Source organism: Mastomys coucha, unplaced genomic scaffold (assembly GCF_008632895.1).
Source record: "Mastomys coucha isolate ucsf_1 unplaced genomic scaffold, UCSF_Mcou_1 pScaffold20, whole genome shotgun sequence".
Lineage (NCBI taxonomy): Eukaryota > Metazoa > Chordata > Mammalia > Rodentia > Muridae > Mastomys > Mastomys coucha.
The window spans coordinates 95,560,368-95,583,468 of record NW_022196903.1 but is presented as its reverse complement, the minus strand read 5'-3'; the positions used below and the strand labels follow the sequence as shown (position 1 = coordinate 95,583,468).

Below are 23,101 nucleotides of genomic sequence, written 5' to 3'. Positions count from 1 at the left end.
CTGCATGATGTCTGGCTGTGAGTCTCTTTCTTCTCTTGGAGGCCTGCTCTTTTCTGAAGAAGAAAGTAAGGAGGAATAGATTTGGGGAAGAAGGGAAGGGAAGGAGAGCTTTGAAGAGTTGAGAGAGAGGAAACTGTGGTCAGGATGAATTGTATGAGAGAAAAATCTAATTTCAATATAAATAAAGAAATATTACTATCTTCACCTCTAAACCCCAATATACATGATAATGATGTGCCACTAGACCTTAAAAAAGACAGAATTCTTACTAGTCTATATTGAACTGTTTTCTTTCTCTATAATGAGCAATATTCATGAAACATAGTAGGCATGCAGTGTCAGGTACATGGACAGTAGCAGCAGTTTAGCACATGGAATTCCAGGGAAGACACACCTCCTGTAGTGGCTTACCCCTCCCTCTAATATAATGCCCATGGGACCATCTTTGTAACAAATGCATTCCTTGGATTCTGTCTTTGTGTGTTCTTTCTGCTCTTCTAAGAAGCTCAACCCTTCTGTATTAAACTCAAAGGCTGACTTTTTCACACAGCCTCTGCAAGTGCTTCCCTATCATATTTAGCCCACCCTTCTCCTTTCTATAAAGCATCTCATTATATCTATCAGTTACATGCTTATCTACTTCAAAGTTTCAGTTTTCCTAATTGATTGTGTGTTAAATGATACAAATTATATTTCAGTATGTAGTCTAAAATAGTTAACATAAATTTATACTGCTTCATAATTATTTATTGTTTTAAGTGAGTTTTTAAAAATGAATATGTTCCCTCCTTTCTGCCACAGATATTCTAGATATTTTTTTTAAAGTTATGAAGTAAAAATCAAGTGTCACAATGGGATGGTACAGGATGTTTAAAAACAACTTTTGAAAGCTGTAAAAGTAAAATAAACTAAGTCCTCTTATACACTGATGGGCAATGTTGAAATGGAAATCATCTTTCTGAAATAAATGTTATTATATGTATCATAGCCATATATACATGCATATGTATGTATGTATATATATATGTGTGTATATGTCTGTCTGTCTGCCTGTGTATATCTTTTGATATATGTGTGTGTATGTCTGTATATATGTATGTATATATACTTATGTTTATGTATATATTATATACATACATATATAGAGAAAAAGAGACATGTTTTTTGCATTTATATTGTACATGTATGTGTATGTTGTGGGAAATTTAAGAAAGAATGGCAATTTCCCACACTACACCAGGCCATATGGCTCCAGCAGGGTGTTCTCATTTGGCCCAGAGCTCCTGAGATGTCTCAACTAGCTAAGTTCCTTTGGCAGGTCATTGCTGCACCAGCCCCATGCAATGACTATCCACCTTGCAGTTAGCTGTCACAATTACCAGTAACCCAGCAAAATCAAAACTCTAGAAACTTATAATTAACTAGTCACATTTATATACCAATAAATTCTCAATTCACAAGATGCCCACACAATAATTTCAGTGCCAATTGATAATGATGCAAACTGCTCACCTGGATTAGACAAGTTATCCCAATTATTCTATCCTTTATATTTATAGCTAACTGTGGCTATTTAAGGCCATGCGAAATTGGAATCATCTTCGTTTTGCTCCATCTTTCCTCTCTCCCTGTCTCCTCTGTCTCTATCTCTGCAACTCCTCGCTCTGCCTCCCTTTTCCCTGTCCAATTACAGGCTTCTTGTTGTGTTAATATTTAAAGTGATTGGACAGGGAAAATTCTGCTACGTGGGAATATGCAACAAATATCTCTAAAACATTCATTACAAGGAGATCATCAAATATACAAAGTATACTGTTGTTTGTAATAGAAGCAGTCCACACACACACATCAGTGGTTGGGGATTTCCTTGATTGTCAACATTTCTCTCAGACTGCTCTCCTCACAGCTGTATGTCAAGAATTGCATAAACACTACTAAAAAATAAAAACTATAACAAAATAGGCTCTTGTGCTGACTAAAATCATTCCCAGAGAATAATTTAAAGCATAAACCTTGTTAACATTTATAATGTTAAGAGAATAAAAATAAGATGAATTCCCTAGATAGCCATTACCTGATCTAGTACATTTCTTCCCTTTTAAAAAAATGCATGTGTGTATGTGGGGGGGGGGGAATGAAAATAAATACTGTAAGAAAAACTGCCATCGATCAGCTATTCTGCAGCTTAACTTATGCCTTGCAGTGTCTCTTATCTTTTGAAAACAAATATATACTAACTTGTGGTAGAAGAGATACTGTTAAGTGAATGTAGAGAGATAGTAGGCAGAGCTATAGGATGACTTGGCCAATTGGAGCCTCTCTCCCCAGGGTTCCTATCATCTCAGATAGTTCTCCTTACTCCCCAGGATAGCAACCTTCACTGAGGCAACTGAGTCACTTCCAATATCATCTTGAGCCTTATGTGACCCTCTAGTTTTCATAAAACCACAGTATTTGTACTTTAGGTATATATTTGTAGATATAAATCATAAACATATATATCAAACAAACACTCACTAAGTAAAGATGTAAATGGTTTACAGGGATGGCTGGAAAGATGGCTCTTTGGTTAATAGCACTGGCTCCTCTTGCAAAGAACCCAAGTTCAATTCCTAGCAACCACATACATAGTAACTTACAGCTTCCTGCAACTCTAGTTCTAGATCTGATGTCCTCTTCTGAAAGACCAGACATACTGATGGCAACCAGACATACTTCCAGGGAAACTATTCATACAAAAAAATTGAATAAGAGATATATGTTTTAAAAGTTGTAAATGGTATCACTGAAAACTCAAGACATTTCACCCAGCTCAGTGTTCACCTGGAAATAGATAACCATATCCATGTTTTTAAGAACATTTTTAAGGAGATTTTTATCAATTGTTGGTTTGCCATGTGTTGACCATTGCTGGAGCAGATGGTGTGAACAGTTCTTCTGGTGCACATTCCAAGATTTTCCATAGCCTGCAAGACATGGAAGAATAAGTGACTCACAAAGGAAGATCAGAACTCTATACAATGTGCAGGAGTGCAGGAGTGTCCAAGTTAACTTGTATTTCAATAAAGGGGACTAAGATTTGAAGTGTGAGATTTGAAGGACGTGAGAGTAAGATCAAACTGTTCACACAGATCTAGATGACAGACAAAATACTTGTCCTTTTTCCTGTAGAGCATGGCAAATATTTGAGGATTTTCAAAACTAGAATATAAAATTAAAAATCAAGTGTATTCTACCAAAACATTTAGAATACAAGCTGGTGACATGGGCCAGTTCCAAGGACCTTGTATAAGGCTCATTGTTGCCATTAACGAAAACATCATGATATAAGTTAACTCAGTCTTCTAAACTTTGATTTTTTTTTACCAGTAAAATGGTCTTGTTTTAGACATAATGTTCCTATGAATTATCTATATTGAGATGAGTCCTATCTGGCTACAGGAGATGACTTCTTCAGGCTCCAGATTCCCTGCTGGTAGGAATCTCAGCCAGGGACACTCCCATAGATTTTCCATAGCTTCCACAGTCCCAGGCCTCTAACTAGTCCCAGAGATGCTTTCCCCATTTCCATGTCTCACTTTCAGCCCTCTCCCACAGCCTCTCCCCACACCTCATCACCAACTCCATTCCCTCCTTACCCCCTCTTCCCCTCATTCCTTCCTCACCCCCAGTTCCCTATCTTGATCTATGTCTTATGACTATTTTATCTCCCTTTCTGAGTGAGATTCATGCATCCTCCTTTGAGACCTCCTTATTACCCAGTTTCTTTGAGTCTATAGCATGGTTATCTTGTACTTCTTAGCTAATGTCCACCTGTAAGTAAGTACATACCAAAGTGTCTTTCTGGGTCTCGGTCTCATTCAGAATGAAGTTCCACCTATGTGCCTACAAATCTCATGATCTCTTTGTTTTTAATAGATGAATAGTATTCCATTGTGTAAATTTACCATATTTTCTTTATAATTCTTCAGTTGAGGGACATCTAGGTTGTTTCCAGTTTCTGGCTATTACAAATAAAGCTGCTATTCATATAGTGGAGCACGTATTCCTGTGATATAGTGGGGCAAATTTTGGGTATATGCCCAGGAGTGGTATAGCTGAGTCCTGGTGTGGAACTATTCCTAATTTTCTCAGAAACTGCCAAGCTGATTTCCAAAGTGGTTGTACAAGTTTGCATTCCCACAAGCAATGGAGGAGTGTTCCTGTTGCTCCACAACCTCACCAGCATGTGCTGTCACTTGAGTTGATTTTAGCCATTCTGACAGGTGTAAGATAAAATCTCAGAGTTGTTTTGAACGGCATTTCCCTGATGACTAAAGACATTGAACATTTCTTTAAGTGCTTCTTGGCCATTTGAGTTTCCTCTCTTGAGAATTTTACATTAAGTCTGTATTCTATTTTTCAATTGGGTTACTTAGTCTGTTGATGTCTTGAGTATTGTGGAGGAGTGGGACACGGAATTGAGTATGTTGGAGACATCAAAGACACCATAAGAAGATCTACAGAGTTAACTGTAGGGTCACAGAGACTGAACCACCAACCAAAGAGCATGCAGAGACTCAACCTAAGTCCCCTACCCATTTGTAGCAAATGTGCAGCTTGACCTTCATGTATGTGTGTTGGGGGGTGTTGCCTCTGACTCTGAGCCTGTCACTGGATCCTCTTCCCCTAACTGGTCTGCCTGGTTGGGCCTCAGCGAGTGAGGATGGACCTTCATCCAAGATAGGATGTTACCAAAGGTGGCTTCCCCTTCTTTGAGGAGAAGGTGAAGTGTAAGTGGGGGGAGAGTTTTATAAGGGCTGAACTAGGAAGAGTGTAGGGAGGGGGCTGCTATCAGAATGTAAAGTGAAATTTTAATTAAATTAAAAGAAAGTGGCTTTGAAATAAGAGATAATGTAAAAACACTCTATTACAAGGCTTTTAATGACAACTTAGGCTATGATTTCAAGTCATTTGTTCATGAAATATATTCAGCAATATGAATAAAATGAACTTATTGCCTCAGGCAAAAGCCAAAATTGAATTACTGTTTGTTTGGTGTTGGTATGGAGCAGAGACTAAAGGAAGGGCACTCCAGCCTGACATGGCTGTCTCCTGAGAGGCTCTAACAGTACCTGACTAATACAGAAGTAGAGGCTCACAGTCATCCATTGGACTGAGCACAGGGTCCCCAATGAAGGAGCTAGAGAAAGGACCCAAGGAGCTGAAGGGTTTGCAGTCCCTTAGGACAAACAACAATATGAACTAACTAGTACCCTCAGAGCTCCCAGGGACTAAACCACCAACCAAAGAGTATACATGGTGGGACTAATGGCTCCAGCAGCATATGTAGCAGAGGATGGCGATGTCAGTCATCAATGGGAGGAGAGGCCCTTGGCCCTGTGAAGGTTCTATGCCCCAAGTGTAGGGGAATGCCAGGGCCAGTAAGCAGGAGGGGGTGGGGTGGTGAGCAGGGAGAGGGGGGAGGGAACAGGAGTTTGTTCTTGTTGTTGTTTGTGTTTGTTTGTTTGTTTGCTTTTTGGAGGGGAAACTGAGAAAGGAGATATCGTATGATATGTAAATAAAATAAAATAAAATAAAATAAAATAAAAAGGTATTTTACTTTTAAAAAGAAATTTGTCAAAACAGACTTTAGGGCCGGAGTATGGCCCTAGTGGTTAAGAGTGGGTACTGCTCTTGCAGAGGATCTGAGTTCTGCTCTCAGCATCCCAGACTTTCATTTCTGTTAGTATTATAACTTCACCTCCTGGGAATCCAATGCACTCTTTTGGCCTCACAGGGGGCTTCATTTATGTACATAAATCCCACATAGGTGTATATAGGCAAACACATTTAAATTATAGATAGATGATAGAAAGAAAGAAAGACAGAAAGAAAGAAAGAAAGAAAGAAAGAAAGAAAGAAAGAAAGAAAGAACAAAGCAAGCAAGCATGAAAGATAGAGAAAAAAAGAAAGGAAGAAACAAAGAAAGGAAGGAAGAAAAAAGGAAAGAAAGAAATCAGAAAAAAGAAAGGAAAGGAAAAAAAGACAAAAGAAAGAAAGAAAGCCAGGAATTAAGAAAACAAACAATGATATAAAGAAATCACTCCAAACGTGTGTGTTTTCAACTTAGGTTACTTTCCTCATTGATCACAAAACCAAGTTAATTGTATAGTTTAGGAAATATTTTAAAACTGTACAAATGCATAACTAAAAAATTTGAATTTTCAGATATGATGAAGCTGTATGTTAAAAACTCCTATTCTTCTGTCTTTTGTGGTAACTAATTAGTTGCCAAAACCTTAAAAGGTGATGTGTCCATAAAGGGGAAAAGCATATACATTCTGCAAGTGTACCTTAACTGTCACCCAGAGGAGCAACGTTTTACTGCGACTTCTGGCAACACCAATTGGGATGTTTAGTCTTTTTTATAGTGAAAGTAAATAATAACAAAGGCCACCAATTAGAAGTAAAACCTGTCATCCAGCACTCGCTGGCATCCACAATAGTGTCTAGACTGAATATGGGAAGGATTCCCAGGTGGAAAAGTCTCTGAATTGTCCTTCCTTTAGTCTCTGCTCCATAGTTAGTCTCTACAACTCCTTCCATGGGTATTTTGTTCCCTCTTTAAAGAAGGAACGATGTATCCACACTTTGGTCTTCCTTCTTCTTGATTTTCTTGTGGTTTGTGGTTTGTACTTTGTGCATTCTGATCCTCCGGGCTAATATCCACTTATCAGAGAAGGCATACCATGTGTGTTCTTTTGTGATTGGGTTACCTCACTCAGGATGATATTCTCCAGATCCATCCATTTCCCTAAGAATTTCATAAATTCGTTGTTTTTAAGAGCTGAGTAGTACTCCATTGTGTAGGTGTACCACATTTTCCATATCCATTCCTTTATTGAGGGACATCTGGGTTGTTTCTAGCTTCTGGCTATTATAAATAAGGCTGCTATGAACATGGTGGAGCATGTGTCCTTATTACATGTTGAAGCATCTTCTGGGTATATGCCCAGGAATGGTATAGCTGGGTCCTCTGGTAGTACTATGTCCAGTTTCTGGAGGAACCACCAAAATGATTTCCAGAGTGTTGGTACCAGCTTGCAATCCTACCAGCAATGAAGGAGTGTTCCTCTTTCTCCACAACCTCTCCAGCATCTGCTGTCACTTGAGTTTTTTACCCTAGTCATTCTGACTGGTGTGAGGTGGAATCTCAGGGTAGTTTTTATTTGCATTTCTCTGATGACTAAGGATGTTGAACATTTCTCTAGGTGCTTCTCAGCCACTTTGTATTCCTCAGTTGAGAATTCTGTGTTTAGCTCTGTACCCCATTTTTAATAGGGTTATTTGGTTCTCTGGAGTCTAACTTCTTGAGTTCTTTGTATATATTGGATATTAGCCCTCTATCAGATATAGGATTGATAAAGACCTTTTCCCAATTTGTTGGTTGCCATTTTATCCTATTGACAATGTCTTTTGCCTTACAGGAGCTTTGCAATTTTATGAGGTTCCACTTGTCAATTCTTGATCTTAGAGCATAAGCTATTGTGGATGCTAGCAAGTGCTGGATGACAGGAGCCTGATATAGCTGTCTCCTGAGAGGCTCTGACAGTACCCAACAAATACAGAAGTAGAGGCTCACAGCCATCCATTGGACTGAGTACAGAGTCCCCAATGAAGGAGCTAGAGAAAGGACACAAGGAGCTGAAGGGTTTGCAGCCCCTTAGGATGAACAACAATATGAACTAACTAGTACCCTCAGAGCTCCCAGGGACTAAACCACTAACCAAAGAGTACACATGGTGGGACTAATGGTTCCAACACATATGTATAGCAGAGGATGGCCAAGTCGGTCAAGAACCCTGTGAAGGTTCTATGCCCCAGTGTAGGGGAATGCCAGGGCCAGTAAGCAGGAGGGGGTTGGGTGCTGAACAGAGGGAGGGGGAGGGAACAGATGTTTGTCTTAGTTTTTGTTATTTTATTTTATTTTATTTTATTTTATTTTATTTTATTTTGGAGGGGAACCTGGGAAAGGAGATATTGTAAATAAACAAAACATCTAATTAAAAAAGTAAAACTTGGCCCATTGCTATGCTGTAAATTGGGATAAAACTTGCTCATGCCTTGCAAACATCTTGCCATTTACTGATTATTTAACATTTTTATTTATGGTAGTAGGCTGTGATAGATCACTTCTCATAGCAGTGACTACTAGGAAAAATGTAACTTTAGAATCACAAAAGTATTTTTAATAGTATAAACATTTGAAAATAAAATAAGATTCAAAACAATAGCAAGACACACACACACACACACACACACATACACACACACACACATTTATCTCAGGCAACCAGGATCAAAAGAATGTGAGTCAGGGAGTTGAGGCTATAGCCCAAAGCATGAAGTTAGCTTATGTTTGAAAATAGAAAAGGCATCAACAAAATACAATTGGAGATGGTGCTGAAATAAAGTTCAGGGAACATGGAGTGCATGACTCCATATGATATTAAATTACTCCTATATTCACGGAACACGGAGTTCATGACTCCGTATGATATTAAATTACTCCTATTTAATAAAATTTAAAGTTATGGGTATCATCTGTATGTATATATAGAAAAATGAAGAATTTCAGCATTGCATCAATAATCAAATTAACAGAAAAGACAAACAAGTATGATTCACCATATGAACAAAAGTAGGGTGCTAAATGCAGAAAAAGGTGGGATGAGGGTAAAGGGGGAGAGTAGGATACAGTGATATGAGATGTGAGAAAAGAAAAGGGAAGCTCCTTGGGGAAATAGGAGGGAGGAAAATACAAGAAAAGGAGGTAGATAGCTAAAGTAACAGCATGGGTGATGGGAGAAGGCACAAGGAATCACACTATTAACTACCTTTCTTTAAAAAAAAGCTATAATGCATGTGATTCTGTATAAAAACATACATATGTAATTTTAATGAACTATTCTCATTTGGGTAGACACCATTTCTTCCAAAAACCAAAGACCACCCAATAAAACCATAATACCAGACATGAGAAGTACTCCTTTGACTTGTTAGCCAGGGATGTCTAAGAGAACCCCAAAACATACAGCCTATTGCTGATTCCCTTTGTTACCCTGCTAGAGGTAGATGTTTAGTCCCTACTGCTGAAGACACCATGAAGGCATTAGACACCCTTGAGCTATAACTGACCTAAATGCTCCCTCATTAAGGACTAACTTTTATAGTACTAGAAAGCAGCATACAAGTTTCCAAAGGAAGAAGTCAAACAACACTCCTAACCAGGTATGACACCTATGAACCACGTCGACAACCATCACCGTATGATAGCCCTAAGGATACAGTAGTGGCACACATAACTTGGCAGTAACAATAGCTCTCTAATTAGTCTTAAGATCCACTCAACAGGAAGAAAAATATGCTTGAAGCTGAAAACCTAGCTAGGTGCACAGGGTTAGTAAAGTCATTTTATTGGACAAGAATCTACAGCCAATGGTTTTTGAAACCAGCATAATACCTAAAAGCAATCTGTAAATGTTTGTCCACAGAAAAGTTAACTTTTCACCTTATCCAAAACATTTCTCTTTGCAGCAAATGGAGACCACTACAGAAAATGGCAATGCTGTGGGCACCAGACCTAATGAAATACATCTACAAAATACATCCACACCTAAAGCTTCACTCCTTCCATTTAGGAAGAGAGAACTACAATGAGGATTGGGATCTTTGTGGTGAGATTGTGTCTTCTAGTAATATCAGAAGCTATACCCAAAACATCTTACCAATATGGTCCTCCAAACATGAGCTGAACAAAGACTACTCCAACGGACATGCAAAACTGGATGGAGAAAAAGCTTTGGAAGCCTCAATCCTACACAAAGAGCTACTGGCAACTGAAGAAAGCCTGGGTGGAAAGAGGTGGTCCTCACCAGAAAAGAGCATACCAATTGGTTGTCCAGTGCCCAGTAGAAAGCCCTGGAAGCATACATATACGTAACAGTATATGGGCCCAACAGGTTATATTTATGAATATACACATATGCATATCTATATGTGAATATAGTAAAATTGCTGAAAAAAGAAGTCATGAATTTGAATTACATCAGAGAAGATTATATGGGAAGGTTTGGAGTGAGGAAAAAGAAACTAGAAATGTTGTAACTAAAGTATAATCTCAGAAAGAAAAAAATTATATTTATATAATAACCAAATAGAAATTTAATATTAAATAGATTAAAGTAATCAAAAGAAAGATATATTAAGATAATATAAGTGACCAGTAAATAAATGTTTTTTTATTGTAAAGCAAGAACTGTGCTTTGCTCCTCTACCTGCAGAAATCAGACCCACAACACCCAGTGGTTACAGAGATATACAGAGATGGGCACCTCAGCCTTTGTTAACCCATCAGCAGTGTATGAATTTTTCATCGGTAGGTTAATTGCAATGTGTAGAAGTATGTAAGTATTCAATGAAAACTTATAAGATGAACATATGTGATTTGTAATTTCAGGAATCAGAAACACAAATTTGGTTTAAAAGTTGTTCAATGTGTATCAGTTTTATTTTATGTCAGAAAATAGTTTTTAAAAAAACCTATGTCATTTACTGAGAGTGTGGAAGGGAGTCTATTAAGGGAGTCTTTAAAGGGAACAGTTGAAGGATCTCTAGGGTTTTGCTTCTTTGGAGGGTGGCTGTGAAGTGAGCTGGAAGCTGCAAGGAGTGAGGGAAAGGAAAGTGATTTATTTCCTACATTTGGAACTTTCGTTGTCTTAAGGTAATATCACAAAAAAAAAAACTTATTTAATGGTTCTCTGTTAAAATCATTTTACAGAAGCCACATGTCACTGCTTCCTTATGCCACATGGAAAGGGATGCTTGTGAACCATTAAAACAAAATGATAGCTTAACTAATACCTAGAAAAGCAAACCCAAAGGCATGAAAAACAATGCACCAAGAGAAGAAAAATATCAAGAAATAATAATTATTATTAACAATTTATTCATGTAATTAAATATGATGAAGGCAGTGTAGTGTTAGAGTAATAATAAAATAATCTTGGAGACTAGAATGGAAGTAGATCCCAAACAAGAACCTGACAATTGACCACCTCTTCTCAGTTTCGGTTGGTGAGTTATAGTTTTAAAAGTTATTATATTTTCTCTATCTTGGATGCATACATGAATGTGTATCTGTATATCCTGGTGAATGTAGATGAGGTGAATCTGTACATCCTGGTGAATGTAGCTGTCTATATGAGGGCAGGTACAAGATAAGGAGAGAGCGTGTGATTGGGTAGTGGAAAAGGAAGGCAGGCTAAGATTTTTAGAGACAAGGACAGAGAGACAGAGAGGAGAGAAGAAGGGAAGGAGAGGAGAAGATAAGATGGAACCTATAAGTAAGGAAGGGAAGTCAGAACCACACAGTCCTGGGAGCCATAGGTATTGGGGAGTTCTTAGATGATTAAATAATAGCAGGGTGTGTTTGTCCCATCTAAGGGTATAGCTTGTGTTTATATCAGTTGAGTTTTGAGTTCATTATGCGGGCGCTTTGTGGGTTGAGAATTTACTAATACAAATCTGACTGATAAATCACAAGCCTCTAGAGTTTTGATTTTACTGGGTTACTCTCCACAGCAAGAGAAGCGCGAGATGGGCAGTCACTGCAAGGGGCTAGCCATGGAGGCAGCGAGACCGCCAGGGCCAGAGAGTAGCTGGCGATAGCATGGGATGGTGCCTTTTTAAATATTTTTCTGCTACAGCTGAACATATGCCACAGTATATACATGGTCAGAGAACAACCTTCAGGAGCAGATACTCTTCTTCCACCATGTGGAACCCAGGGATCAAACTCAGACCATTCCATTTGGCACCCGGTGCCTTTTCCCATTGTACCATCTACCCAGCCCAGCCCAATTGTAATTCATTTACTGAATTACCCTATTTATTCCAAATGACTACATATAGTAATGGCTCAGAAATAAATTCAAAAAGTTTAAATGGTATGTAAAATATTACGTATGTATTTTGTACAAACATAGGTACAAATCAGTGTGCAAGCACTGCTTGAAATTCTTCTTTGTTTTAAAGGAGAAATTTAACTTCTTTTGGCAAGAGAGAAGAGTGATGCTTAGCGAGAAGGGGCTAATAACCAGCACTCATGTACAGACTCACATAAATCATATCTTGATGAGACCACAGGGAAGCAAGCAAATGAAAATTTGGCTAAAATTAGTCAAGTCGGGAGTAAACACATTTTGGCCTCCAGGAATTACATTTCTAGAAATTTCCTGCTTCCAACCACAGGTAACAAACCCGATCACCCACACATCTCCATCTCTATCTCCCCCCACCCCAGCCCCATCATCTCCTATGTTCCCCTTGGCCAGTCCCTGTTCCTTCCCTTCCTTCCCCAGGCTCACCTCATTTCTTCTTTCTTTTACATCTGAATTCCATCTGAAGAAATGAGAGACAGCATTCAGCTGCCATAAGAGGAAGGATGTAAGGATGACAGACAACTCATTTATCATGCTGTCGCTCCTCTAATAAATCTCCCAGCCATATTTCATTTGAGAGATGAAATTGTCTTGATGGGCAAGCTGAATCTTCAGCTGAATCCGTGTGGGAAACGGAGCAGCTCCCGTCTCTGCCCAGGTTCTGCCTTGTGTTTTCCTCTAAGACACCAGTCAGCATGCTCATATTCTGTAGCGTAGCTCTATGTGTTCCATGAGCAGAGACAGGTCAGGTAAGGGCAATCCCTGTGGACCGAGCTAGTGAGCTTTAAATGCTCTCCAACAGCATGAGGAGTCACAGGAGGCTTTGAAACAGGATACAGCCCCGTCACTCAGTGCTTTGTGGACGTTCCTTCTGCTGACATCTGCAAAGAAAAAAATAGGCAAACTGTTATTTACAGACATTGTTTTTGTCTGAGATTTTTCTAGTGTAAACTTGGAAGCTGGCTGAGAATGTAGGTTTCTAACATGTACTGATAAACCAAGATGTTATAAACTCTATTTTAGAATTTAATCATAAGGTAAAGTCTTAAGGAAAATTAATTTAACAAGAATGTGAGGTTTTTGTTAGCTTGGTTTTGTAAAAAAAGAGTATTCCTTTTTACAAAGTTTACAAAAAGAATATTTCTTTCTTATATTCTTAAGCATCAAAATATCAGAAAAAGATATTGTAGATCCAAGCAGAATTTCATGCACATTAAAGTATGAGAACTGCTGTCTATCTCCCTCACACTGACAGAACTATACCAGCATCCTTGCCATAAAAGTATCAGAATTTTAAAACTTTTCATTTAAGTATAAGGTTTGCTTTTCGTTGCTGTTATTAACAAATGAAAAAGCCCTTTAGTAATCAGTTCCTTAAAATCTTAAAGACCAAATAAAAGCAGGTATCCATAGAAGTGTTCACCTGCTTTCAACTCTTTACATCTAATTACAATATTTTACTATATATATATATATATATGCTGTAGATTGACTAAAAGTTGGGTAATTTTGTTTTAGCCAGCAATTCATCAATGCTGTGCATTAAATGGATGTTATAAGTGGATAGATAATGTTATTTAAGATTTTATGTTGAGAATTCCTTGCTTCAGCGCCAAAAACCATGAAAATCCAAATGTGATTTCAGGAGTGCTCAAGAGGAATGACTTTGCCTTTAAATATGTAGATGTGAATTATGGCTATGCTTCTTTTATATTGCTCTCCAAACCCTTAGCCTATTCATCTGTAATATGTGATTATAATAAATCCTATCTTGCTGTCAAAGATTACTTTGAAGATAAGTAAGATTATGTGATAGACTTAGAAAGTTGATAATAGTATTTATAATAATGATAAAAAGATTTTTAAATTTCTACTTAATGAGAGAATTTTACATGGTAGGCAAAAATTCTTTAAGGCTGTAGACTATGACTACAAGAAACATAAAAATTCAATATCCACAAATTTTGCTTGGAAACTGGAAGTCCAGAGGTGGCCCCCCCTGATCCAAGATGATATCTTAATTTAAGGCATGTGTTGCCTGGCATTTTTCTTCCATAAAGCTTCATCCTCAGTAGAAAATTGTTACTTTGAGTAATTTATTTTCAAGACTTCCTTGGGAAATTGCTATATTCAGCAGCAATTGCCATGTCTCTCCTCGGATCATTTCTTCAGCCTTATGTAAGCGAAGCCACACTTGGATTTAGCTTCCTGTCTAAGTGTGATGGATGTTCCAGAACTTAGTAGTCCCCTGGGAACGAAGTCTGTAGTCAAACCAATAATAAGGGTGACCATTAACTTTTATGTTGATTACTTGGCTTGTTGGCCATGAGGTAGAGATATCAGTGAGATCAAAACCTCTGCACGAACCTCAGTAACAGTCAGTTGAACCCTTCTGATTAATCCAGAAATGTCTTTTTCTTAGCCACATCTTCTGATGCTGCTCAGTATTTAACCATATTCAAAGTGGTCACCTGAGCACACAGCTAAGCTTCGGGCGGAATCCCAAAAGACTTTTTGAGAAGTCTAAATAGAATATTCAGTAGGAAAATGTGCAAATCGTGTCTGAGGCATTGAGTTATAACACAGGAGATATTCTGATTTGCAAGCTGTTGCAGCAGCTTGGCATATGTCCCCTAATTTCAAATCATCAGAGATTATGAGGTACTTGGGGAGCAGACAAGCTGAGCATGTACATGGTATGTTAAAAACCATTCTTATGAGACTGTTTTGACCTAATGCCTTCATTTTTCATAAGTCACTGTGGTCCCTGTGATAATTCATTCATGATATTGAAAGTATAATGACAGAGGTTTCCAAGAACATGGAGTATTTTAGCAAATTGGCTGATGTTCCTAAACTAACTTTAAGGGACTAGCACCATCAGGAAAAGAGTAGAAGGAATTCTTTTTACTGTTGGTGCCTTCTAGCTCTTTTTTTTTCTTTGTAGAATGGATATTTTCTTTATTTACAATTCGAATGTTTTCCCCTTTCCAGATCTCCCCTTCAGAAATTCCCTATCCCATCCAACTGCCCCCTGCCTCTCTGAGGGTGCTCTCCAACCCACCCACTACCTTCCTCCAGCTCTGGGTTTCCCTACACTAAGGCATCAAACACCCTCAGGCCAAAGGGCTTCTCCTCCCACTGATGTCCAAACAGGGAATCCTTTGCCATATATGTGGCCAGCACAAATGGTTTGCTCCATTGTGTATTCTTTGGATGTTGATCCAATCCCCAGGAGCTCTGGGCGGGGGTGGGCATTGGCCTGTTGACACTGTTGCTCCCTCCATGTGGCTGCAAACTACCTCAGCTCCTTGAGTCCCTTCTCCAACTCCTTCATTTGGGGACCCCACCCCTAAGCACAGACCACTGATTAGGTGTAAGTTCCTCCTCTGTATTTGAGGCTCTGGCAGAGACTCTCAGGAGATAGGCATATCAGGCTCTCTTCAGTAAGCACTTCCCAGCATCCATAATCATGTCCCAGTTGGCTGTATACGGGATGGATCCCCAGGTGGGGCAATCCCTGGATGACCTTTCCTTCAGTCTCCATTATTTCCTCCTGTGAGTATTTTGTTCACCGTTGTTCACATTTTGGTCTTTATTCTTCTTAGGCTTCATATGGTCTCTGAATTGAATCTTGGGTATTCCAAACTTTTGGGCTAATATCCACGTATCAGTGAGTACATACAGTGTTTGCTCCTTTATGACTGAGTCACCTCACTCAGGATAATATTCTTAAGTTCCAACCATTTGTCTGAGACTTTCATGAAGTTTTTAATAGCTGAGTAGTACTCCATTGTGTAAATGTACCACATTTTCTGTATCCATTCCTCTGTTGAGGGACATCTGGGTTGTTTCCAGTGTCTGGCTATTATAAATATGGCTGCTATGAATATAGTAGACAATGTGTCCTTATTACATGTTGGAGCACCTTCTTGGTATATGCCCAGGAGTGGTATAGCTGGGTCCTTAGGTAGGACAATATGCAATTTTCTGAAGAACCGCTAGACTAGTTTCCAGAGTGGTTGTACCAGCTTGCAATCTCACCAGCAATGAAGGAGTGTTCTTTCTCCACATCCTCACCAGCATCTGCTATCACCTGAGTTTTTGATCTTAGTCATTCTGGTTGGTGTAAAGTAAAATCTCAGGGTTATTTTGATTCACATTTCTCTGATGACTAAGGATGCTGAACATTTCTTTAGGTGTTTCTTGCCTTTTGAATTTCCTCAGCTGAGAATTATCTGTTTAGTTCTATTTCCATGTTTTTTAATAGGGTTATTTAATTATCTGTAGTATAGCTTCTTGAGTTCTTTGTATGTATTGGATATTAGCCCTCTATCAGATGTAGGATTGGTAAAGATCTTTTCCCAATCTGTTGATTATTGTTCTGTCCTATTGACAGTGTCCTTTGCCTTACAGAAGTTTTGCAACTTTATGAGGTCCCTTTTGACAATTCTTGATCTTAGAGCATAAAGCATTGGTGCTTTGTTCAGAAAATTTTCCCCTGTGCTCATGTGTTTGAGGCTTTTCTCCACTTTCTCTTCTATTAGTTTCAGTGTATCTGATTTTATGTGGAGGTCTTTGATCTACTTGGACTTGAACTTTGTACAGGGAGATAAGAATGGATCAATTTGCATTCTTCTACATGTTGACCACCAGTTGAAACAGCACCATTTGTAGAAAATACTCTTTTTTTCCCACTGGATGGTTTTAAATCCTTTGTCAAAGATCAAGTGACCTTAGGTGTATAGTTTCATTTCTGGATCTTCAATACTATTCCAGTGATCTACCTGCCTGTCACTATACCAATATCATGCAATTTTTATCACTATTGCTCTGTAGTACAGCTTGATCTCAGGGATGCTGATTCCCCCAGAAATTCTTTTATTGTTGAGAATATGTTTTGCTGTCCTGGGTTTTTTATTATTCCAAATGAATTTGAGAATTGCTCTTTTTTACTCTATGAGGAATTGAGTTGGAATTTTGATGGAGATTACACTGAATCTGTAGATTGCTTTAGGCAAGATGGCAATTTTTACTATATTAATCTTGCCAATCCATGAGCATGGAAGATCTTTCCATCTTCTGAGGTTTTCTTCAATTTCTTCTTCAGAGACTTGAATATTTGTAATACAGATCTTTCACTTGTTGGGTTAGAGTCACATGAAGATACTTTATATTGTGTGTGACTATTCTAAAGGGTGTCATTTCTCTAATTTCTTTCTCAGCCTGTTTTTCCTTTGAGTATAGGAAGACTATTGATTGTTTGAGTTAATTTTATATCTGGCTACTTTTCTGAAGTTATTTATCAGCTGTAGGAGTACTCTGGTGGAGTTTTTGAGGACACTCAACTATACTATCATATCATCTGCAAATAGTGATATTTTGACTTCTTCCTTTCCAATTTGTATCCCTTTATCCTCCTTTTGTTGCCTAATTGCTCTAGCTAGAACTTCAAGTACTATATTGAATAGATAGGGAGAGAGAGGGCAGCCTTGTCCAGTCCCTGATTTTAGTGGGATTGCCTCATGTTTCTCTCCATTTAGTTTGATGTTGGCTACTGTTTTGCTGTATGTTGCTTTTACTATATTTAGGTATGAGCCTTGAATTCCTGATCTTTCTAAGACTTTTAAAATGAAGTTGTGTTGAATTTTGTCAAATGCTTTTTCAGCATCTAATGAAGTGATCATTTGATTTTTTTCTTTGAGTTTGTTGATGTAGTTGATTACATTGATGGATTTCCATATATTGAACCATACCTGCATCACTGGGATGAAGCCTACTTGATTGTGGTAAATGATTGTTTTGATGCATTCTTGGATTCTGTTTGCTAGAATTTTATGGAGTATTTCTGCAGTGACATTCATAAGGGAAATTGGTCTGAAGTTCTCTTTATTTGTTGAGTCTTTGTGAGGTTTTGGTATTAGCTTAACTGTGGCTTCATAGAATGAATTGGGTAGTGTTATTTCTGTTTCTACTTGTGGAATAGTTTGAAGAGTATTGGTATTAGGCTTTCTTTTAAGGTCTGATAGAATTCTACACTAAACCCATCTGGTCCTGGGCTGGTTTTTTTGTTTTGTTTTTTAGTTTTGTTTTGTTTTGTTTTGTTTGTTTGTTGTTTTTGATTGGGAGACTTTTAATGACTGCTTCTATTTCTTTAGGGCTTATGCGGATTTTTAGATGGTTTATCTGATCATGATTTAACTTTGGTACCTGGTATCTGTCTAAAAAAATTGTCCATTTCATCCAAACTTTTCCATTTGTGTTTAGTATAGACTTTTGTAGTAGAATCTGATGATTATTTTTTACTTTCCTCAGCTCTTGTTGTTATATCTCCCATTTTGTTTCTGACTTTGTTAATTTGGATACTTGCTCTGTGTCCTTTGGCTTATCTGGTTAAGGGTTTATCTATCTTGTTGATTTTCTCAAATAACCAGCTTCTGATTTTGTTGATTCTTTATATTGTTTTTTGTTTCTACTTGGTTGATTTCAACCATGTGTTTGATTATTATCCTGCTGTCTACTCCTCTTGGGTTTATTTGCTTCTTATTGTTCTAGAGCTTTCACGTGTACTGCTAAGCTGCTAGCATATGCTCTCTCCAGTTTCTTTTGGAGGCACTCAGAGATAGGAGTTTTCCTCTTAGCATTGCCTTCAATGTGTTCCACAAGTTGGATATGTTGTACCTTCATTTTCATTAAATTCTAAAAAGTCTTTAACTTCTTTCTTTATTTCTTCCTTGACCAAGTTATCATTGAGTAGAGAATTGTTCAGCTTCCATGTATATGTGGGCTTTCTGGTATTTTTGTTGCTATTGAAAACCAGCCTTAGTCTGTAATGATCTGACTGGAGGCATGGGATTATTTCAATCATCTTATTTCTGTTGAGGTCTGTTTTGTGACCAACTGTATGGTCAGTTTTGGAGAAGATACCATGAGGTGCTAAGAATAAGGTATATTCTTTTGATTTAGGATGAAATGATCTATAGATATCTGTTAAATCCATTTGTTCCATAACTTCTGTTAATTTCATTGTGTCTCTGTTTAGTTTATGTTTCTATGATCTGTCCATTGATGAGAGTGGGGTGTTGAAGTCTCCCACTATTATTGTGTGAGGTGCAATGTGCGTTTTGAGCTTTAGTAATTATGAATGTGGGTGTCCTTGCATTTGGAGCATAAATGTTCAGAATTGAGAGTTCTTGGTAGATTTTTCCTTTGATAAGTGTCCTTCCTTATCTTTTTTCATAACTTTTGGTTGAAAGTAGATTTTATCCGATATTGTAATGGCTACTCCTGCCTATTTCTTGGGACCATTTACTTGGAATATTTTTCCATCCCTTTACTCTGGGAAAGTCTCTGTCTTTGACACTGAAGTATGTTTCCTGTATGCAGCAAAATGCTGAGTCCTGTTTACATATCCAGTCAGTTCATCTATAACTTTTTATTGGGGAATTGAATACGTTGATGTTAAGAGATATTAAGGAATAGTGATTGTTGTTTCCTGTTATTTTTGATGTTGTTTTTATGTTTGTGTGGCTATCTTCTTTTGGGTTTGTTCAAAGAAGATTACTTTATTGCTTTTTCCAGGGTGTACTTTTCCATCTTGTGTTGGTTTTTTCCATCTATCATCCTTTGTAGGGCTGGAGTTGTGGAAAGATATTGTGTAAATTTGTTCTTTTTTTTTTCCCAATTTAAGGATGTCTTTATTTACAAGATACAAATATTTCATATTTAACAAGAATTGAAAGGCTTAATTCTACAATGTTTTCAATTATCTGCCTTTATGATCAAATATACAGATGTTACACTATATATAAAGCATGTCCAAGTATTGTACATTCACACCACTACAAAATAGGGATGTTTATATTTTCACATTAGCGTCAACTATGAAATTCTGATGTGCCCTTTGAAACTCAGTCAACAAGTTAAAGAAAAATCAAAATAATACTTATTTTTTTAAATAACAGTTAATCGTCTCTTAAAATATGAAATGCCAGTTTGGTTTTATATATGAATGATTAAATGCTAATAATACCTATTATATATTTGAGTCCTCATATTTCATAATACACAGTGCAAATCTGTTATCATAATGGGCTATATGGTTTGTCTTTACTTGATGCATTTAGTATTCACTTATTAAAATATACTAAAATTTGTTCTTGTCATAGAATATCTTGTTTTTTCCATCTATGGTAATTGAGAGATTTTCTGGGTATAGTAGCCTGGGCTGGCATTTGTGTTCTCTTAGGGTCTGTATGAGATCTGCCTTGGATCTTCTAGCTTTCATGGCCTCTGGTGAGAAGTCTGGTGTAGTTATGATAGGTCTGCCTTTATATGGTACTTGACTTTTTTCCCTTACTACTTTTAATATTCTTTTTTTGTTTGGTGTGTTTGGTGTTTTGATTATTATGTGATAGGAGGAATTTCTTTTCTGATCCAATCTATTTAGAGCACTGTAGGCTTCTTGTATGTTCATGGGCATCTCTTTCTTTAGGTTAGGGAAGTTTTCTTCTATAATTTTGGTGAAGATATTTACTGGCCCTTTAAATTGGGAATCTTCACTCTCTTCTATACCTATTATCTTATTAAGTTTGGTCTTCTCATTGTGTCCTGGATTTTCTGGATGTTTTGGGTTAGAACCTTTTTGCATTTTGTATTTTCTTTGACTATTGTGTCAATGTTTTCTGTGGTGTCTTCTACCCCTGAGATTCTCTCTTCTATCTCTTGTATTCTGTTAGTGATGCTTACATCTATGACTCTTGATCTCTTTCCTAGGTTTTCTAACTTCACTGCTGTCTCCCTTTATGATTACTTTATTGTTTTTATTTCCATTTTTAGATCCTGGATGGTTTTATTCAGTTTCTTCACCTGTTTGGTTGTGTTTTCCTGTAATTTTTTAAGGGATTTTTTGTGTTTCTTCCTTAAGATCTTCTACCTGTTTACCTGTGTTCTTTTGTATTTCTTTAAGGGAATTATTTATGTCCTTCTTAAATTCCTCTATCATCATCATGATATTGTTTTTAAATCATGTTTTTAAATCAGAGCCTTGCTTTTCTGGTGTGTTGGCATAACAAGGGTTCACTGAGGTAGGAGAACTGGGTTCTGATGATGCCAAGTAGTCTTGGTTTCTGTTGCTTATGTTCTTGAGCTTGCCTTTTGTCATCTGGTTATGTCTGGTGTTAGCTGATCTTGCTCCCTCTGACTTTGACTTGTTCCTCCTGCAAGCCTCTGTGTCAGTGCTTATTGAAGACCAGTTCTCTCCAGGAGGAATTTAGGCATGGAGAGTTGTGGTACAGGGTCACCTCTGGGGTGCAGAGACCAGCAGGATCTTGTCCCCAACTGATCCTTGGTTCCTGTGTCCTGATGGCTTGGGAGGGTCACTCTTGGGCCAGAAATTTGAAGAGAAGTGGTTGTCTTACCCATGCTTTCAGGTGTGTTGGCACTCCTTGGAGACCAGCTCTCTCCAGGTGTTAACTGGATATGGAGTCCTATGGCACAGGATCAGCTCTGGGTGCAGATGGAAACTAGAAGGCTCCTGTCCCTGGCTGCTCCTCAGTTCCTGTATCCCTAAAGGTTCCTGGCAGGTCCCTCTGAGTAGAAGTGGTGGTCTTACCTGTGCTCATAGGCTTGTCTGCTATCCTAGGATGCTAGCTCTCTCCCTGTGTTACTTGGGTATGGAGTCCTGCCTCTTCTAGCTCTTACACACTGGCTTTATAGAGACATTCAGTTGTTGTGCTATAATGCCCAGGAAATTAACATAGATGATTCTGAGGCTCATTTATAGGGTACTGTACCTATGGCTGAGGACCTCCTTTTAATTTTGTTTGGGTCTTTGGATAAAAAATAGAAAGTAAAACTCTTCTGTATTGCTAGTCTTTCTTGAAGATCTAGTATTATTTTCTCATCCATAGGCATAGGGAAATGTTCAGATGAGATATAAAGATTTACTGTTGCAGAAATCTTTCTATTATGATAGCATATTGGGCCACATAGTACTCACACTGTTTTAATAGACTACAGACTACTAAATAATCCATACAATGACCAATGACATACTTCTGGCTCCGATTGTAATAATAGATAAAGGAGTTTGAACTCATCCTATACTCTTTGTCATTTAAACACACATCCTCATGGACAAGTTCAGCCAAACTGCCAGTCCATTCTAGAGGTGACTAATCTGGGGTTTCAGAAAATATAGATACTTGTTCAAAATCACCACATGACTAACAACACATGCCTGATTTTGAGCATGTATATGCCAACTAGATATACTTAACTCAGTATATACCATAGGAATGTACTTAAGAAAGTTTGATGGAATACTTCCAATGTTATCATGAGCCAAAGGGATTCTATGAAAGTCATACATTCTGGGTTTAACTTCACACGAGAAATATGTTGTCCAAACCACTCTATCTTTAAGACTATTTTGTAATTTATAAAGTGGATCTACTAGGCTTTCCATGAAGATTAAGCCAATCACCAGGCAGGAAATGCTTTGCAATCAAAAGACACCTATACAGAAGAGAGAGTTTCCCACTCAAACTAGATCTTTTGGCTGGTCTTCAGACTCATTTGCCATTTTGAAAAGAAGGATTTGCTTCAAAAGATACAAAGTAACCTCCACTTGTATGATCATACCTGATGCACTTGGCCTTTCTAGGTCTGAGGGTTCCCCAGAAGTAGTAGTGCTGAGTTGATTATTCCCCAAAGTGTCTTTCATGCAATATTGTTTTTCCTCAACTCCATAATCAATCTTATATCCTAAGAGAAGAGAAGTAAGAGGGGGGTGACCAATCCAGCTTAGTCAGTCAACAGGGTCTTAAGAGAGGGAGTGAGGATTAAAGAAAAAAAGATAATGAGACAACATTATAATATGAACCCAGAAAGTACTGAGTTAGGTTTAATTTTTTCCAAGTCTGCTTTTATATCATTCTAAGTACATGCAAAGAATAGGGTCAATTCTAAGGCATAAACAAAGTAATCAAGGAACAAACAAGGCAAAAACAAAGGTCATGAGGACACTGTTTCTAGGGACTTATCAAAATGATCAAGGTACAAGGAATACATTCCTTGGCTGTTTTTCTTTTTTTCTTTTTTTTTTTTTTTTTTTT

The 23,101-nt window shown here is 37.7% G+C and overlaps 1 long non-coding RNA gene across 1 annotated transcript in view; it reads right to left on the bottom strand.

The window, feature by feature from the left end:
* Positions 1 to 2,544: 2,544 nt before the first annotated feature.
* LOC116098278 overlaps positions 2,545 to 23,101 on the bottom strand; it is a 41,954-nt gene continuing 21,397 nt past the window's right edge. The window contains exons 3-6 of the long non-coding RNA XR_004121775.1: positions 22,629 to 22,751; positions 12,411 to 12,865; positions 2,824 to 2,966; positions 2,545 to 2,726 (exon numbers count right to left, since the gene is read on the bottom strand). This is a non-coding gene — a long non-coding RNA (uncharacterized LOC116098278). The remainder of the gene's footprint in view (positions 2,727 to 2,823; positions 2,967 to 12,410; positions 12,866 to 22,628; positions 22,752 to 23,101) is intronic.